The sequence below is a fragment of the Oxyura jamaicensis genome, chromosome 1 (assembly GCF_011077185.1).
Source record: "Oxyura jamaicensis isolate SHBP4307 breed ruddy duck chromosome 1, BPBGC_Ojam_1.0, whole genome shotgun sequence".
NCBI lineage: Eukaryota > Metazoa > Chordata > Aves > Anseriformes > Anatidae > Oxyura > Oxyura jamaicensis.
The window spans coordinates 48,787,532-48,803,801 of NC_048893.1; positions in this window are offsets into that span (position 1 = coordinate 48,787,532).

Below are 16,270 nucleotides of genomic sequence, written 5' to 3' on the forward strand. Positions count from 1 at the left end.
AATTTTTTTTATGTTTTTTTTTTTTTTTTTAAATTGGGTTTTTTAAAAATCAATTTTTAAAAAAAACTTCCTTTTTATTTCCCCCCCCCCCCCCTTTTTTTTTTTTTTTAATCTGGAACCATATCACAATAACAAGATTAGATACCTACCTGTCTGTGAAATTTACAGTAAGAATAGAAAGGGCTCCGGAGAAGCCAAAACCCACTTTCTGTCATAACTGATCTTTGCCTGACTTCTTCTCACACAGTTTTGAGAATGCTAATTTTATGCTCCCCCAAAAATTCACTATCCTTTGTGATAGATTTTTTTCCCTAAACTCTAACCAGATGTTTTGCTGCTGCCTTAGCTCAACATTTTTAATTCTGTCCACCTTGAATACAGAGAACAGATCGTGCTCTCTTTTCTGCAATACCACTATATTGCTATTGAATTCACTGTTGACAATGTAAAGACATAAAACAGCAAATTTTGTTTGGGCAATATGTAAACAGCAAATAGCAAAATGAAGAGAGCTCTTGATTTTAATTCATTTTTTTTTCCAACCCGTTAGAACTGTAGAAAATTTACCCAGAGTGAAAATTTTAAGACTATGTGACAGATCTAGAAGTGCCAGGTCCTGATTTTTACTGTCACTTCGCATTTCACTGAAAGTCAAAAACTTATGAAATCCCCACTCTTGGCAAAACTGCACATTGCACATTAGTTACTGAACACTTCCTTGAGCACAAAGGTTCAAGTTATTACTGCTATACTACACTTATAATATGATAAATTTTTGGATCTATGGTGACTCAGGAATGCTTGTTCACTAGGCACTTCACAAATGGCCAAAAAAATGGATTTTCTCAAGGCAGTTCTTTGTATAAATGTGAGATACAACAAATGAATAAAATAGTATAAGGTCATATGATATTAGCAAGTATAATAGTGCTTCCACTACTGCCAAATTTTGAAGCAATCATGGCAAATAAGTATTTTAATGAAAAAATGTAAAAGAATAATTAAATTACTTGGGGGATTTTTTGGTGAACTACTACACATGGGAGAAATCATAAGCATTCTTGTTTAAAACCTAGAAACTGGGAGAAAAAGATGCAGTACTGGCTGATTGGAACTATCATCTGACTTTTTGCTATGAATGATATCTGAAGAATAGGATAAAATTGACCATAGTTTTGAAAGTAAAAAGTAACTTCTTAAGTAGAGAAGAGTGGTGGGTGTCAGGCTACAAAACAATGTGTTACATGGGCAGGAGCATAATCTTTGTAGCAGCACTCAACAGAAGCAAACAATATTTATTCAAACCGATAGATTTGTTTTGTCAATATCAGAAAAAAAAGCTGGTGTAATAAATCAAATGTGAAATTATACTTTTTTTTTTTACTGTGCGGCTAAGTAGGAAAAGTCTTACATGAAAAAAGAATTAACCATTCATTAGTATCAGAGAGTGAAATGATCCGATCCTTTCCTCATTCACAGACTTGGCAGTAAAAAAAAAAAAAAAAAAAAAAAAAAACACAGCAAAAATCTGAGAATAATATAGGACTCATCTTCCAGCCTCTTACAGTGGAATTCCTAAAGACCAGCTGCAAAATCCAGTCCACATGTTTTGATTTGGCAGAGTAACTCAATTTCATTCAAGTCGCTACCAAACATACCTAACAAAAGCAACTTTTTTCTTTTTGTTTCTTTGCTACAGATCCAACACTTCAGAAAAAGGTATTTGTAGACAAATATGTGGAAAAAGAAGACAAAAAGTTAAAAGGCCATTCTACCTCATCCATTTATTCTCCACTTGCTTGTGACTCAAACATGACTAACTTTTGCTAAACAGAAGAATGAGTGGTAATTTTCCCATGTAGCAGTTACCTGAGCATTAGCAGAATCCCTTCCTAAACCCACCAGATGCATATCTCCCAAGCTGGAAGGATATGCTTGTCCGGCTCTTTGATTCAAAGTAATTAGCACCAGACTTCCTGAATGAGAACATGTCCTGTGGAAACAGAGGGTGTGTCTATAGCATTACTTAAGTTGTTTGACATTTTTAAGTTCTAAAAGTTCATCTTGCAGAAAGTTTCTGAGAGGGTTGCTGTGCTTTTTCTTCTAAAATTGTTTAAAATACACCTTTAGAATGTCTATTGAAATTAGAATCCAGTGTTCTCCAGCAGTAAGTGAGCATAACATGTTCGAGTATAAAAACAGTATCTTATCTCAATCAATAAAAAGATTTTTTCTTTATGCACCATTTTAGAATTTGGATTTCATAAAGTATACAACTAGTGCTTTTCCCAGTTAATAAACAAACATAATATGAAGGCGTGATGGACTCAAATATTTGCATTAATTAATGGTGTAAAACATGCGAGGCCTACTTTCACTGAAAATTGTGGGTTTCTTCTGCTGGGTCACAAATTATTTAAATGAAATGATAATTTTATTTCTTCTACGGTGCCTAGATCAGGTTAAAAATGTTATTGCATAACAATATGAGAAAATTATGCATGTTCTAGGAAGTAACTGGACAGTCCAAGCAGCATAGTTTGGTTGTGAATCATGAGAGTTTTAGGAGGATAGGCATTTATCTATAAATTTCTACATCGTATGTGTGACACTTTACTTGCAGTGTGGATATCTTCTATGATGCAAGTCAATTTGTGTTTAGTGTCTCCAGTCAATGCATGGAGAAAATTAGTCTTTCCAGAATGGTGTCTGTAAAAACAGTACACATAACTAGAGAGGCTTTCAGAAAACCTGAAACTAAAGGCTGTACTCCATATCTTTCCTCTTCCAGTTTAGAACTACTAGAAGGCAATAGATCATAGGATAATTCATGCCTGAAAGGATCACATCTGCCTCTCCAATCAGAGCAGGAGAAAAATAATTAAATTTTCAAATCAGAAGGAAATGCACCCTTGGACACTGAACCAGGCTGGTTTGAATTGCCAGATCCCTGCAGCAGAGCAGGCTCTCAAGGTTTGTACTTGCGTGATATAATGTGGGCATTCAAAAGCTATTTTGTTACTCAGCAAATGCAAACACAACTGGAATTGCTTGGAGCAATCTAAGGCCCATGTGACCATGTGAAAAAGGCAGTGAGCTTGGGTAAGAAACTCTACCTTGCAATAGGGCTGGTCAGGTTTGGCGCTTCAGTTAGTTACAAAGATTCTCAGCTTGTTTGCATTGGAACAGGAGCAAGGTGAGCTTGTGTCTCTTGAAGCAGATGTAACAAATATGCCCTACAGAAAAAAAGCAAAAGATTAGTTCCTTCAGGAAGCCTGGAAACCACCATACCCAGTATAGAGTTCCCTGAGGTAGGTTTTTGGTGTTCCAGGATTTTTTATCTCCCAAGGGAAATTTCCTCAATGTCAGGCTTTGGCACCTACATAAATCAAGTTTCAGAATCATAAGTTCTTTTCTAGAAGTGAGTCTGGAAGTAGCTCATTCCAATTACTGCAATGAAGCACATATAGGATAAAATGCTGGGTGGCCACTTTTAAAGAAATCAGCCTTCCTACACACTGAATGAGGCAAGAAAATATGGAGAGAAAAAAAATAAACTTGTAATTAAAGACTATACCATGTGATTCATATTCATAAGCCAGGGAGGGAAGATAAATTAAGTTTGGACTAGCTATCTTGATCTGGTGTTCCCTAATTTCTCAGTATAATCAAAAGTGGGGTTTTAGAAGAAATTGTATGAATAGGAAGTGAACTTGTAGTTGAGAAGCTGCTCTGTGCAAGGGAAGACTCTTGAATAAAATAAAATTTTAAAAATGTAAAAAAAAAAAGAAAAAGTAAAAAAAAAAAAAAAAGTAAAAAGTAAAAACCAGAAGGAACAAGCAACAGGCAAGTTTGGCTAAAACACAAAATGTTAAAAGAGAGGAGAGTAACAAAAGTTGATTAAAGAGGAAAAGTATATCTGCTTACTATTGTCCAGTTCAGTAGATAGGTAATAAACTGAAAGCAAATTATTACTGAAATTTACACCATATTTTGGGCTTACATGTTTTATTATTTCAATAGCCATAAGAAATTAATAATGATAATATCACTATATGAAAAATGTTTTCACATCCAGAGAAACATTACAATACTAAAGGGTAAGTCTATTGTTGTTAACACAGGCATACAATACAAATCAAACATTGTAATTTAATAATAATAATAATAATGAACATAAAGAGATTTTAACTCTATATGTAATTTCTCAGCAATTTTTTGCTGACTCAAATTTAGATGTCCAAACAACCATGCAGGTTCCCTCTACTAACACAAGAGAAAGAAAAGCATCCTAACTCATGGGACATACTTCCACAAATAAAAAACTGAAAACTCAGTAATCAGCAGTGACCCTGAGAATACTTTATTCTATCTATAATAGGAAATTATAGATTAGCTCACTAACTATGTTTTGTAAAACATTAATGCTATTTCATTCTGAATATCCAGCCATTTACACCCAAAAGATATTTTGCAACAAGAGCCTTTCAGATCAGGTAAAGGTTTTAAAGATTTGATTTCTACTGCTCTTTTGTTGTTGTTGATTTTTGTTTTTGTAGAATGGAGCATAGGTATTTAAGGAAGACCAAAATCCACAAGGTACTTCTGCACTAATACCTTCTCCTACTCTCTACAAGGAGAGATAATAATGGTTAAACATTTCTTTAGACATTTAAGACATTAAACAGTTCTTTAAACATTTCTTTAGGAAGAACTTCTTTACTGAACGGGTTGTTAGTCACTGGAATAGGCTGCCCAGGGAAGTGGTTGAGTCACCATCCCTAGAGGTCTTTAAAAGACGTTTAGATGTAGAGCTTAGGGATATGGTTTAGTGGAAGATTTGTTAGCGTTAGGTAGGAGGTTGGACTCAGTGATCTTGGAGGTCTCTTCCAACCTAGACTATTCTGTGATGCTGTAAACTTTTTTGTAATTTAGACAAGCAATAGTTTGGATATCATTTTATGTTCAGCATCAATATCACTTGCCTGCAGTATATAAGAATGTCAAATTCATGTATAAGTGCATTCAGTAATACTAAATATGAGAATGATATATTTGAAGTCTTTATACAGAACACCATGAATGATCTGAATCTGTTGCTAGAAGATAAATATCTGGACACAATTAAACTATGGAAACCTTTGATCTTCTTTATTTAACTTCTGATCTTAGTCCAGAACCTTGTTCTAAAGGTGTGAAGCAGTTAATTTCTCATGGAATATCTTTTAAACATCATGCTATCATCTATTCAATATAAATTCCAAAAGTGATTTACTCAAAGCACTTAATATATTTAATGATGAGAATTAAATAATTCAAAAATGATAACAAACTCTTTCATATATGCTTCCAAGTGATTTTGCATTCTTTCAGACATGTACCTATAATTTTAGGATACTGGGTACGTTTCTGGCTGTAGTTAAATAACTGTTTTGGAAATAGTTTGGGTTGATTTAGTGTTGAAATAATAAACTTTAATATTAGAGTATACATTTCTGTTGCTTTGAAATTTCCAATAAACAACTGTGTTCCACACATTTGCAATATCACATGGGATATAAAGAAACAGAAAAGAATTACAGAGTTTGTGAAAATAGCATTAATTCCTATTATATATTTTGATACTATTATGAACTCATAAATGAAACAAAAAGGAAGAGAAAACTTTTATAAAAATGTGCAAAGCTTAGTTGCATTTTGGAAACTTAGCATTTAACAAAACATTCTCAAATCTTCATGATGTGGCTTCTTAAATATTTGGAGATTTTCTAGCCCTTCCTAGGACTTTGCTAAAAAAAAATTATCTTAAAAATACAATGCAATAATTCTGTTCTGAATATAGATTCTGTTCTGCAGTTTTAAATGAACATGCAAGGTTATTTATACTGTTGGACTGCTATAAGTGCATTAATAGATGAATTTTTTTTTTTTTTTTTCTATTCAAATAAATACATCTCAGTAAAATCATTTTCTAAAGGCTATTTTAATTATTAGTAGACAGAAGACAGCATAATGCTATTGTTTTCAGATAGTTTTCCAAGGGAGTAATACCTTGAAGAAAAGTACTGAAGAAAATTAATCTCTTTTCCAGAAATTCAAGCTGATATTTCAGTGACAAAAATAAATTTAAAAAAAAAAAAAAGGAAAGAAAGAAAGCAAAAAAGAGTATCTTATTCTTTCCTAATTGTGTGTTCCAAAGCTTTCAAAATATTTGTGAAACTTTTATTTAAACTGGCCCTTCCAACAGGCTTGTACCATAAAGCACAGACAATGTATAAATGCCCTTCTGCAGTTTCAGGATGGTTTACAAATTCAAATTTTGCATTTGCTATGTGTGTCTCATAATATTCCAGTGATATAGGTCTTCATATGGAAAATATACACAGAAATGGTTTAAATAGGACAACTCCATCCTGGATATAACTCAGGAAATCATGGCTGCTGGATAAAGGCTCAAATTGTTACAGACTATAAACTGGTTAAATCATAGAGAAAGCTCTACCAAGCAAAAGATGAATCCAAAGGTTAAAACAGTTTTAGAGAATTTCAACCTCATGTCACCAGTTCTGACAAGTTTCTTACTCTTTCATATCTACCGGAAAGAATGAATAGAACTAATGGTTACATGCTATATCTGCTTGTGTTTGTGTGTAATAAACAATCTCATTCAATTCACCTTGAAAATAGGAAATTAAGGCATTGCATCATTCCTGGGGCTTTCTGGGATATTGCTTCGGAAAGGTGTCAGAAAAAAATAAATTGTCTAGGTTTGGGACTTTTTCAGAAAAAGTGTAGCAATAACACAGCGTAGCAGCCACCTAGATCAGAACCTGTGTATAAAGCAACACCACAAATATAGAGAGACAAATGAGCTTTAATACAGCTCTCTCAAAACAATTACTCAGTTTAGGTCCTACCACAATGAAGTTTAAAGCTTCTTCCACAGTATTAGATCTGAGGACTCCTTGTTTCCATTGCCACCATAGACTGTTTTGAAAAGCAGTCTTCATCATTCTCTTCACAGAAAACAGAATATGCAGTCGCACAGTGCTTCAATCACCAGATTAGGACTGACTGCCAGAATGCCAGGAAAAAAAAAAAAAAAAAAAAAAAAAAAAAGGATAGTTTACCACTTCAGGGCAAATGATAGCTACAGCAACCAACCATATAGACTCTATAAGGATACCAAATCTCCACACCTTCTCCTTCTATATTAGGATAAGTATACAAATCTAGATAAAACACCTACATGCTTTCTCTTGTCTCAGTTTCCTCAGCAGTTTGAAACACTTTGATCTCAGATTAGAGTCCCTTAGGGTGTTTTTGATCTCTGGCCCTGTAGCTCATGATTTCTGATCTGATCCTGTTTCACCTGTGCATCCAGTTTTCTGCTTCTGGTGTTTTCCACTTCTTTCTCTTAAACTTACTGTGGTCAGTGATAGATTACTTCACACTGTCTTAATCAACTTCCAGAACAAGAGGCTATGTTTCTTACCTATCTTCTTCTATAGCTTAGTCTTAAAAACTGGCAACCATCTCCAAAAGTGAAGATGCTTATGAAGGCAGGGGCCTTCCTCTGAAGTCAGAGACAAGTGAAAAAAACATGATGAGGAAAAGAGAACATAAATAGACACCAGCCAAAACATAAACATTTTGTGTCCTATTTGGGAGAATACTGTCCCTTATGCAATGTATAGAGTGATTACTTAGACAAAGGAAAACATCTGAATTCTAAAATACTTATCTTAAATGTGAGTTATTTGGTGGAATTCAATTTCTTGATGAAAAGCTGCACTTTTTAAGGAAAAGCAAAATATATATATATTTTTTTAAAAAAGATACAAACAAGCATAGAACATTAACAAAGGGGATACTCTTTGGTGTAAGGAAGGGCAACATTATATATAACTTCATGAGAAAACTTGTAGAGATATTTGATTATAGGGAGCATTAAGGAAAATATAGGGAATCTGGAAAAAATGAGTAATGAAAATCAAATTAACACCACTTGCAGAGTCAGGGGGCTAGGAAACCTGACAAGATGTTAGATTTATAATTAGGATTGACATTTTGGAGATTGTTCAAAATAATGATGATAAGCTTATCCTTAATGCTGTAATAATGGAGAGATGATAATTTCAACTCACCATAGAATTTAAAAGATAAAAACAGCAGATTTCAAAAATAACATGAATGGTACTTTTGGATGTATTTACATAAGGCCAAGAGGCAACTGCAGTGATGAAAACAGTGCATAAGGATCAAAATAAGTCAAGCAGTCAGTAAGACTGGGAGATTTAGATACTGGAAATAAATTATTGACAAAAAAAAAAAAAAAAGTAACATTTCTCTACAGTCTGTATCCCCACTACAGTATAGTCAAAAGCAGCACCTTAACAAGGGTTATTTGATTATCCAGGAACAGTAATATTGCCAACTGCAAAATAAGTGCAAAAAGGCTTAGAAAGAAACATAAACATCTTGTTTTGACTATCTTAGTCTTAAATTGAGCATGCAAACATTAAACAAGAGGAGAAATCAGCATTGATATTGATAGAATGGAGATCTCAGAATAACAGAGGAATTCAAGCATGTGTTTAGATTGCAGTAGGAGGGAAAAGTGAGGAGAGGAGGTCTGGCAAATCTAAATACTGAAACTTTTCATTTCTGATTATGATCTTTTTTTTATTGGTTTAATCCAGGATAAAGTGATTAACTTTTAAAATATTTTTCCCCCAGATCCTTGTAACAATTTAGTGATCCTTTTAGTGATGCTGTCTTACAGGGAGTCAATCTGGAAATGCAAAATACCATTTAGCTCAGATATATGTTTTCTGCCTGTAGATTTCCTATCACATTTCTGTTTCTAACTTGCTATACATTAGAATTAGATGACACCCCATTTTCCTTACAAGGTAAAAATGGACACAATACATCATTTCTTAGGTAAGCTAGAACTGGTTAATATATAAACTGATAACAGTGCCACAACAATCAAGAAAACATTTGATGAAGTTCTTCATACTGAAGTAGAGAGGATTTTCTTCCAAGATACTTCTGGCATGTCACACTGTACTTACATATATATAGGATTATTTTTATCATTATTATTATGTTCTGCAAGTAATTCTGATAAATTTATCTACATAAACAATTCAAAAAGACAATTAAAAAGATTGCCTAGGTAGGTACAATCCTGTCTTTACTAAATTTTCGAAAGGTATTCAATACATCAAAAACCCTTATGTTTTTGATTGTATTAATTTCACAGTTGTGGAAACTCACATTTGCACCAGCTGATGGCTGCAGCTGCTAGCAGCAGGTGCTTCCAGTAGGGATGAGGATGGGATACCTATTGGAGTAGATGGGATAAGAATTTTTATTGGCACTACTGAAAACAATTTAGAGACAGAAATGTGAAAAATGCTTTTTAAATGAGTTTGTGAAATGCATTGCAAGACATGGAGTCTGAGCTAAATGAGAACGCAAAAAGAGGCATTCCTGGGTGGGAATGTAAAGACTGTGCTTCTAGTATGCGTGGGAATGCAGACACAGGGCTATTGGCTAAGAGAAATATTTTAATCCCCTTTGATCAAAATGAAAAATGAAAACAGTTAAATAAATTTTGAATTTAAAATACTACTAAAGCTAAACTGTAATGAAGATGTGGGGTGAGAATTCCCTGCGCTACAAAATGGATTATCTTGCTATCCATAATCATAGGCAACTGTTCATTACTTTGCCAGTCTGCACTCTTAATTTGGTTGAAACAGTCTGAGATTTTGCATGTTTACCCTGGAGAGCTAATTTTCTCTCCAGGATGCTCCAAAAGTTTTGGCAGTTGTTAGTGCTTTTCCTGTCCCTCCAGGAAATGAATGAGTTGATGAGGTCTGATAAGAGGAACTATCTGATGTTCCCTTGAAGACTGGGCTGAAAACTAGTTGTTTTCCTGTATGGGATGGGAAGTTGAACCATCCCATGTCATCAGTGCCTTTCCCACAGCTATCTCATTAGACCTAAGCAGCTCAGTGTTTTTGGAAAAGCTTTCAACTGACTTTGTGATTTAACATCCAAGCCAGAACTAGCACACCTCCTTTAAAGTGACAAACTGTCCCCAAATGCAACAGTCATTTTTCTTCAATTCTTTCCTAAATTTTCTACAATCCGACCATTTACTGTCAGGAAGAAAAAGATTTTATGGAAGTAGCTTTAGCTACTCATCTTAATCATGGGACACAGATTTGGCAGTTGAGATTCACAAGTAGGGCTCTAAACACCTTATCTGTTCAGACATTATACTCCCTTGCATAGTTACCTAAAGGTCAGTTGATTTCCAGCTGCTGTACTAGAAAAAATACTGCTTACACAGCAGTGCCAATAGTAATTATTGAACTATTTGCATTTAGATATGAACCACTTGCATACTGACATCACAAAAGAATCTTATATCCTTTTAGATATTTAAACAATTAAAAGTCTTACATTTGAAAATAGAATTGTTAACTAAACACCAAAAAATAAATTTAAAAAATAAGTAAAATTAAAGAGAATCTGTTTTGGAAAGGGAGATTTCAAACTATATTACTACAAATCATTTTCAACAATAATATTTAAAAATAGTCCAGAAGAGTTTAACAAAGATTTTTTTCTTCTTAACAAGGGAAGCTAGGCTTGATGGCCTTGACTAATTGGGTATTCCCTTCCGTATCACATAAAAATAATTTCAGTGGCTTTTAATGTGCCTTCCTGCTGATTTGAAACAATTTCACACTTTATCTTCGTTCCCTATAAATAGCTATTCAAACTGAAAAATAAATAAAATAAAGTAAAATAAAATAGATAAAATAAATAGAATAAAATAAAATAAAATGTTTTATCAAACACTGAAGTGTTAAAAAAGCAACAGGTAGATATTTCTTATACAATATAGAGTTACACTGATTACTAAAGCAAAACGGGTAGGAAGGAAGACCCAGGGAACTAAAAACTGGTGAGCCTCACCTCTGTGCCTGACAAGATCATGGAACAAATTCTCCTGGAGGCAATGTTAAGGCACTTGCAGGAAAAGGAGGTGATCTGGGACAACCAGCATGGCTTCACCAACGGTAAATTGTGCCTGACCAATCTGGTGGCCTTCTATAATGGAGTAACTGCATTTGTTGACAAGGGAAGACCGACTGATGTCATCTGCTTGGACTTCTGTAAGGCCTTCAAGGCCTTTGACAACAACATCACAATCTAAAAGGGAATGATATGGAATTGAAGGGTGGACCATCTGATGGATAATTAATTGGCTCAATGGCTGCACCCAGAGTGGTCAATGGTTCTATGTCCAGGTGGAGACTGGTGACAAGCAGTGCCCCTCAGGAGTCTGTCTCGGGGACGGTACTTTTCAGTATCTTCATCAAGTTTGCAGATGACACAAAGCTGAGTGGTGTGGTTGATACCAAAGAAGGAAAAGATGCCATTCAAAGGGACCTGGACAGTCTGGAGAAGTGGGTCCATGTGAACTGCATGAAGTTAAAAAAATACAAGGTGCTGCACCTGGGTCAGGGCAACACCAGACAGAAGAACAGAGAACTCATTGAGAGCAGCCCTACAGAGAAGGACCTGGGGGTTCTGGTGAACAAAAACCTCAACATGAGCCAACAGTATGCACTTGCAGCCCAGAAAGCCAAGTGCATCCGGGGCTGCATCAAAAGAGGAGTGGAGCAGGCTGACATGAGCCAGAAGTGCATGCTTACAGCCCTAAAGGCCAGCTGCAGCCTTGGCTGCATCAACAGAGGAGTGGCCAGCAGGGGGGGGGAGGTGTTTGTCCCCCTCTGCTCTGCTCTCGTGAGTCCCCACCTGGGGTGCTGTGTGCAGGTTTGGGTTCCCTAGCATGCGAAGGATGTGGACCTGTTTGAGAGAGTCCAGATGAGGGCTACAAAGATGATTAGAGGGCTGGAGCACCTCTCCTATGAAGAAAGGCTGAGAGAGGTGGGTGGGGATGTTCATCCTGGAGAAGATAAGGCTCTGGGGAGACCTCATTGCAGCCTTTTGATACTTAAAGTGGTCTTATAAAAAAAGATGGAGAAGGATTCCTTACTCAGTAGATAACGGTAGGACAATGGGGAATGGTCTTAAACTAAAAGAGGGTAGATTTAATTAGACATTAGGAGGAAGTTCTTCACTTTAAGGGTGGTGAGGCACTGACACAAGTTGTGCAGAGAAGCTGTGGATGACCCATCCCTTAACGCGTTCAGGGCTAGGCTGAATGGGGCCTTGGCCAACCTGATCTATTGTGTGGCAACCTTGCCTACAGCAGGGGGTTGGAGTTAGATGATCTTTAAGGTCCCTTCCAACCTGAGCCATGGTTCTATGACTTTATGAAAACATCATTATAAAACTTATCTCTAAATCTGTTCAGTGGAACCTTGACAGGACCTGTGGTCTAAGAGATGTATTCCCTATATTACTGTCTCACATGGACCATCAAACTAGTAAACTTCTTCCACTAATCTCTTTACTAAATCCATCATTCCAAATAAACCCATTAACTCTCAACTCTTGCCACACTTGTAGAATTTCCTTGGTAACTTACTTTTTTTTTTTTTTTTTTTTTTTCAGGTTTGAAAAGGAATTATTATACCAAAAAATATAAAAAACAAACAAAACAACAACAACAACAAATGAAGTAAGGACATGGAAAGATGCTGTTCCAACTTAGACCTTTGCTGTACTTCCTTTTAATACCATTGAAGTTCCAGTGGTATTAGGAATAACAACTGTATCATTCTATTGTGCTGAAAACTGTGCAGTGTGGTATTTTAAAATCACTTTTAGAAAATTATGTTTTCTAAATTATGTTATCTACTTAAGTGCCTAAAACCCCTAAGCTATTATTCTTCTGTGACAGCGAAGATACCTTAGGGGGTCTTAATTTTATAGATAAAAATTCTACAGCAGACAAGACTGGAAAGAATATCTTCTAGACAGAGAACATTGAACTGAATGATATAAACAACTTCACTGAAGATCTTAATGCTACCTAAAAGCACAATTGTGAATACCAACCACCCTTTTAAAATAAGGATTCTCTTAACATCCTGAATCTGCAGTATGTAAGTTTGTTAAAAGGGAAAAAAGCCTGAAGGAAATTTCTTAGCACTAACAGAAGTATTTAAGATGCTCCAGCTTGAAAAATAACAAATCAAAAGGAGTTAATTAGGCAGGCAGACAAAATATATAGAAGTGAACAGTGCAGGTGCCTACACAGGAGGTATTTTTTAAAATAATACTAAAAATAAACTCAAGGAAATTTATATGACTCTGATTTCAAGATGAATAGCTGATTATTAGTTTCACAGAAATGAAACTGCAAAATAATAATGGAAATTTCAAATTCATAAATAGAAATGAAGATGTTTGCTAGAAACACTAGAAGGAACAGTGTAAAGAACAAATCTTGCTCTCACAGCTACTTCTGCATTGATTTTATGAGGTTTCCCTGGAAATAAGAAGCAATTTGCCTTCTTTTTCTTTTTGTTTTACAAAAAAAGCTGTGGTATTAAGTTAGGTCAGTAGAGACAGACTTATGAAAATGTATTAATTGCTTTCATATTTTATAAAAAAATATTTTTCATGCTACATAACCTCTTCAAATTCACCTAAATGTAGTAGCCATCATATTGCGTCTGAACAAATGCATTAGAGAACATTCCTGAAATTAGAAAAATAAAAATATGAGCAGACAAACAAGTTATTCCAAGGTACACCAATGTCTGAGTCGTTGCCACATCAGTTTCTTTTCAGGAACCATCCATATGCAATGTTTTTACCCCGAGGCACGTACTTGTAAATGTTAGGCAGGTTATTTCTTCCTGAAGAATATACTGTCTCATGTTTCCACAGATTGAGGATATGCAATTTCTGTGGAAAAGCCCTGCTGTAAATTAGCTTAACTTGTAAATATAAATAAATAAATACACACCCCTATTCCTAGAATTAAAAAATCAAAGACACTTTTCACACTAGAGAGGGGAGAAAATGAAGAAAACCACAAGCATGGTGCATGAATTCACACCTATCTTCTAAGAAAACAATACCTTGACCATTGTGTCATATGGAAATGGTTGGGACGTAAAGATAACTGTGGTGATTAGCTTTAAATATCAGATATCATTATACATTTCTTTCAGAAATATTTACTTCAGTTACAAAAATGAACTACAGTCTAATTAAATCAACGAATCCTACCTCCTGTATAATACAGACTGCAGAACAAAATCGAGTCACTCCATTACACATCATAGCTTGTATTTATCCTGTTTATAATCAACATTCAGATGTCGTAACAAAAAATCTTTAAGAAATGGAATGATTTTTAACAGTTCATTACAGTACCATTTAAAAACATGAGCCTTATTCTTACTTAGAAAATATACAACTTCAACTTTCTGAACTTGTCAAACTTGAAAACACTTCAAGTTTTCAGACTGAGCTTCTCAGCAGATTTTTGTTATTAGAATATATATATATTGCTGCTATACTTTCTGTAATTTTTATAGTGTTGTAAAATTATGTTTTATTAATGTATAATAAGATTGAATATGGTATTCCATTATGAGGCATAACTATGCTGTAAATGTCATTTCTTCTTCAGCTCATTACTGCTTTATTTAAATGGACTCTAGATCTAGATACAGATTTTTTTTATTATTATTATTATTTCAAAAAAATGCAATTTGGAGGTCTGAGAAGAGAAAGAATTAGTTGTGTATTCAGAAATTTTGGAGAGGCAATATGTGTGTGAGAGAGACTGGCTGATGAAAATAAAACTACTTGAAAAATTGAGCAACTGTACAATGGAGGCTGACAGGACTAACTGATCATAGTGAAGAACCTGCTTTTCAGGACTAAATGATACATGACTGACAAAACAAAAGTAGCCCACGCAGAGCTTTGGATAGCCTTTAGGTCTTCTCCTACATCATATTGATAACTATCTACTATCTACTACATGTAGATGACTATCGATATGATGTAGCTACAAAACATACAGAGAGGAAATATAAATATGGTCAAGGTGGCTACAAAAATATTCTTTAGATGTGCTTACAGCAAGAAAATGGTTCTGCAAAAACTAAGCCGGGAGATGATAGGAGAGAAATACATTTGGGGGCCTATGTCCAGTTCCCTATTTTACATATGAAAAATATCAGAACTTCAACTTTCTCCAACCAACACATTCACAGTTTCAGAGGAAAAGGTCAGCTGAATAAAAGTTGAGCAGGCACTATGGTAAATATGAAGGTTTATATAAAGTTGTGGGACAGAAATACTATGTCCAAACTATGTGTTATCTTACCTCCAAAATTATTAAAGCTTTCATCCAGACAAAGTTGGAAAAGGTTTCTATCCTGCAAAACAACCAATTACTACCCATTTAACCTTCCACCTCACAGAGAGCATGTTATAATTGCCAAAAAGGTGGATTCATGTGTTTAACTTGTTATTTTTACAAGGAAGATTGATTGCAGACCATTTGTTGCTTAGATTGGTATGTTCTCAAAGATTTATGCTTCTGATTAAGTTGAAATATGTAAGACAACTATGCAAATTATACTTTTCAAGTATCGAAAATATTTGCACTTTATTTTTATGTAAAAATACTCTTGATCTGCTGCATTAAAATCATACCAAACACAGAAAGTTGAGACACATTGTAGACTTTCTATATCTAAGGCTACAGTGAAGTCTTTAGGTTTAATTTAAAATATTTCCACTATAGCTGGGTTTTTGGTATTATACTTCATTGTTATAAAACAAATTAAATAACTTCTCAGTTATTGGCACTGGTAGATTTTTTAAAAGGTCACTGTTGTGGTTTAATCCAGCAGGCAGCTAAGCACCACACAGCCATTCACTCATCCCCACCACCACCACAGATGGGTAGTGGAGAGATTTGTGTGAAAAAAAAAAAAAAAAAAAAAAAAAAAAAGAAAAGTAGAACTCATAGGACTCAAAGACAGTTTAATTGGACATAAAAAAATGGATAATAATAATAATATATATACAAAATAAATGATGCACAATGCAATTGCTTACCACCTACCAACAGATGTCCAACCAGTCCCTGAGCAGTGCCCCTTCCCCAACCCCCCCCCCAACTCCAGAGCCAACCCTCCCAGTTCAGCATGACATCACATGGTATGGGATGTTCCTTTGGCCAGTTTGGGTCAGCTGTCCTGGTTCTGTCCCTTCCCAGCTTCTTGTGCATGCACCTCCA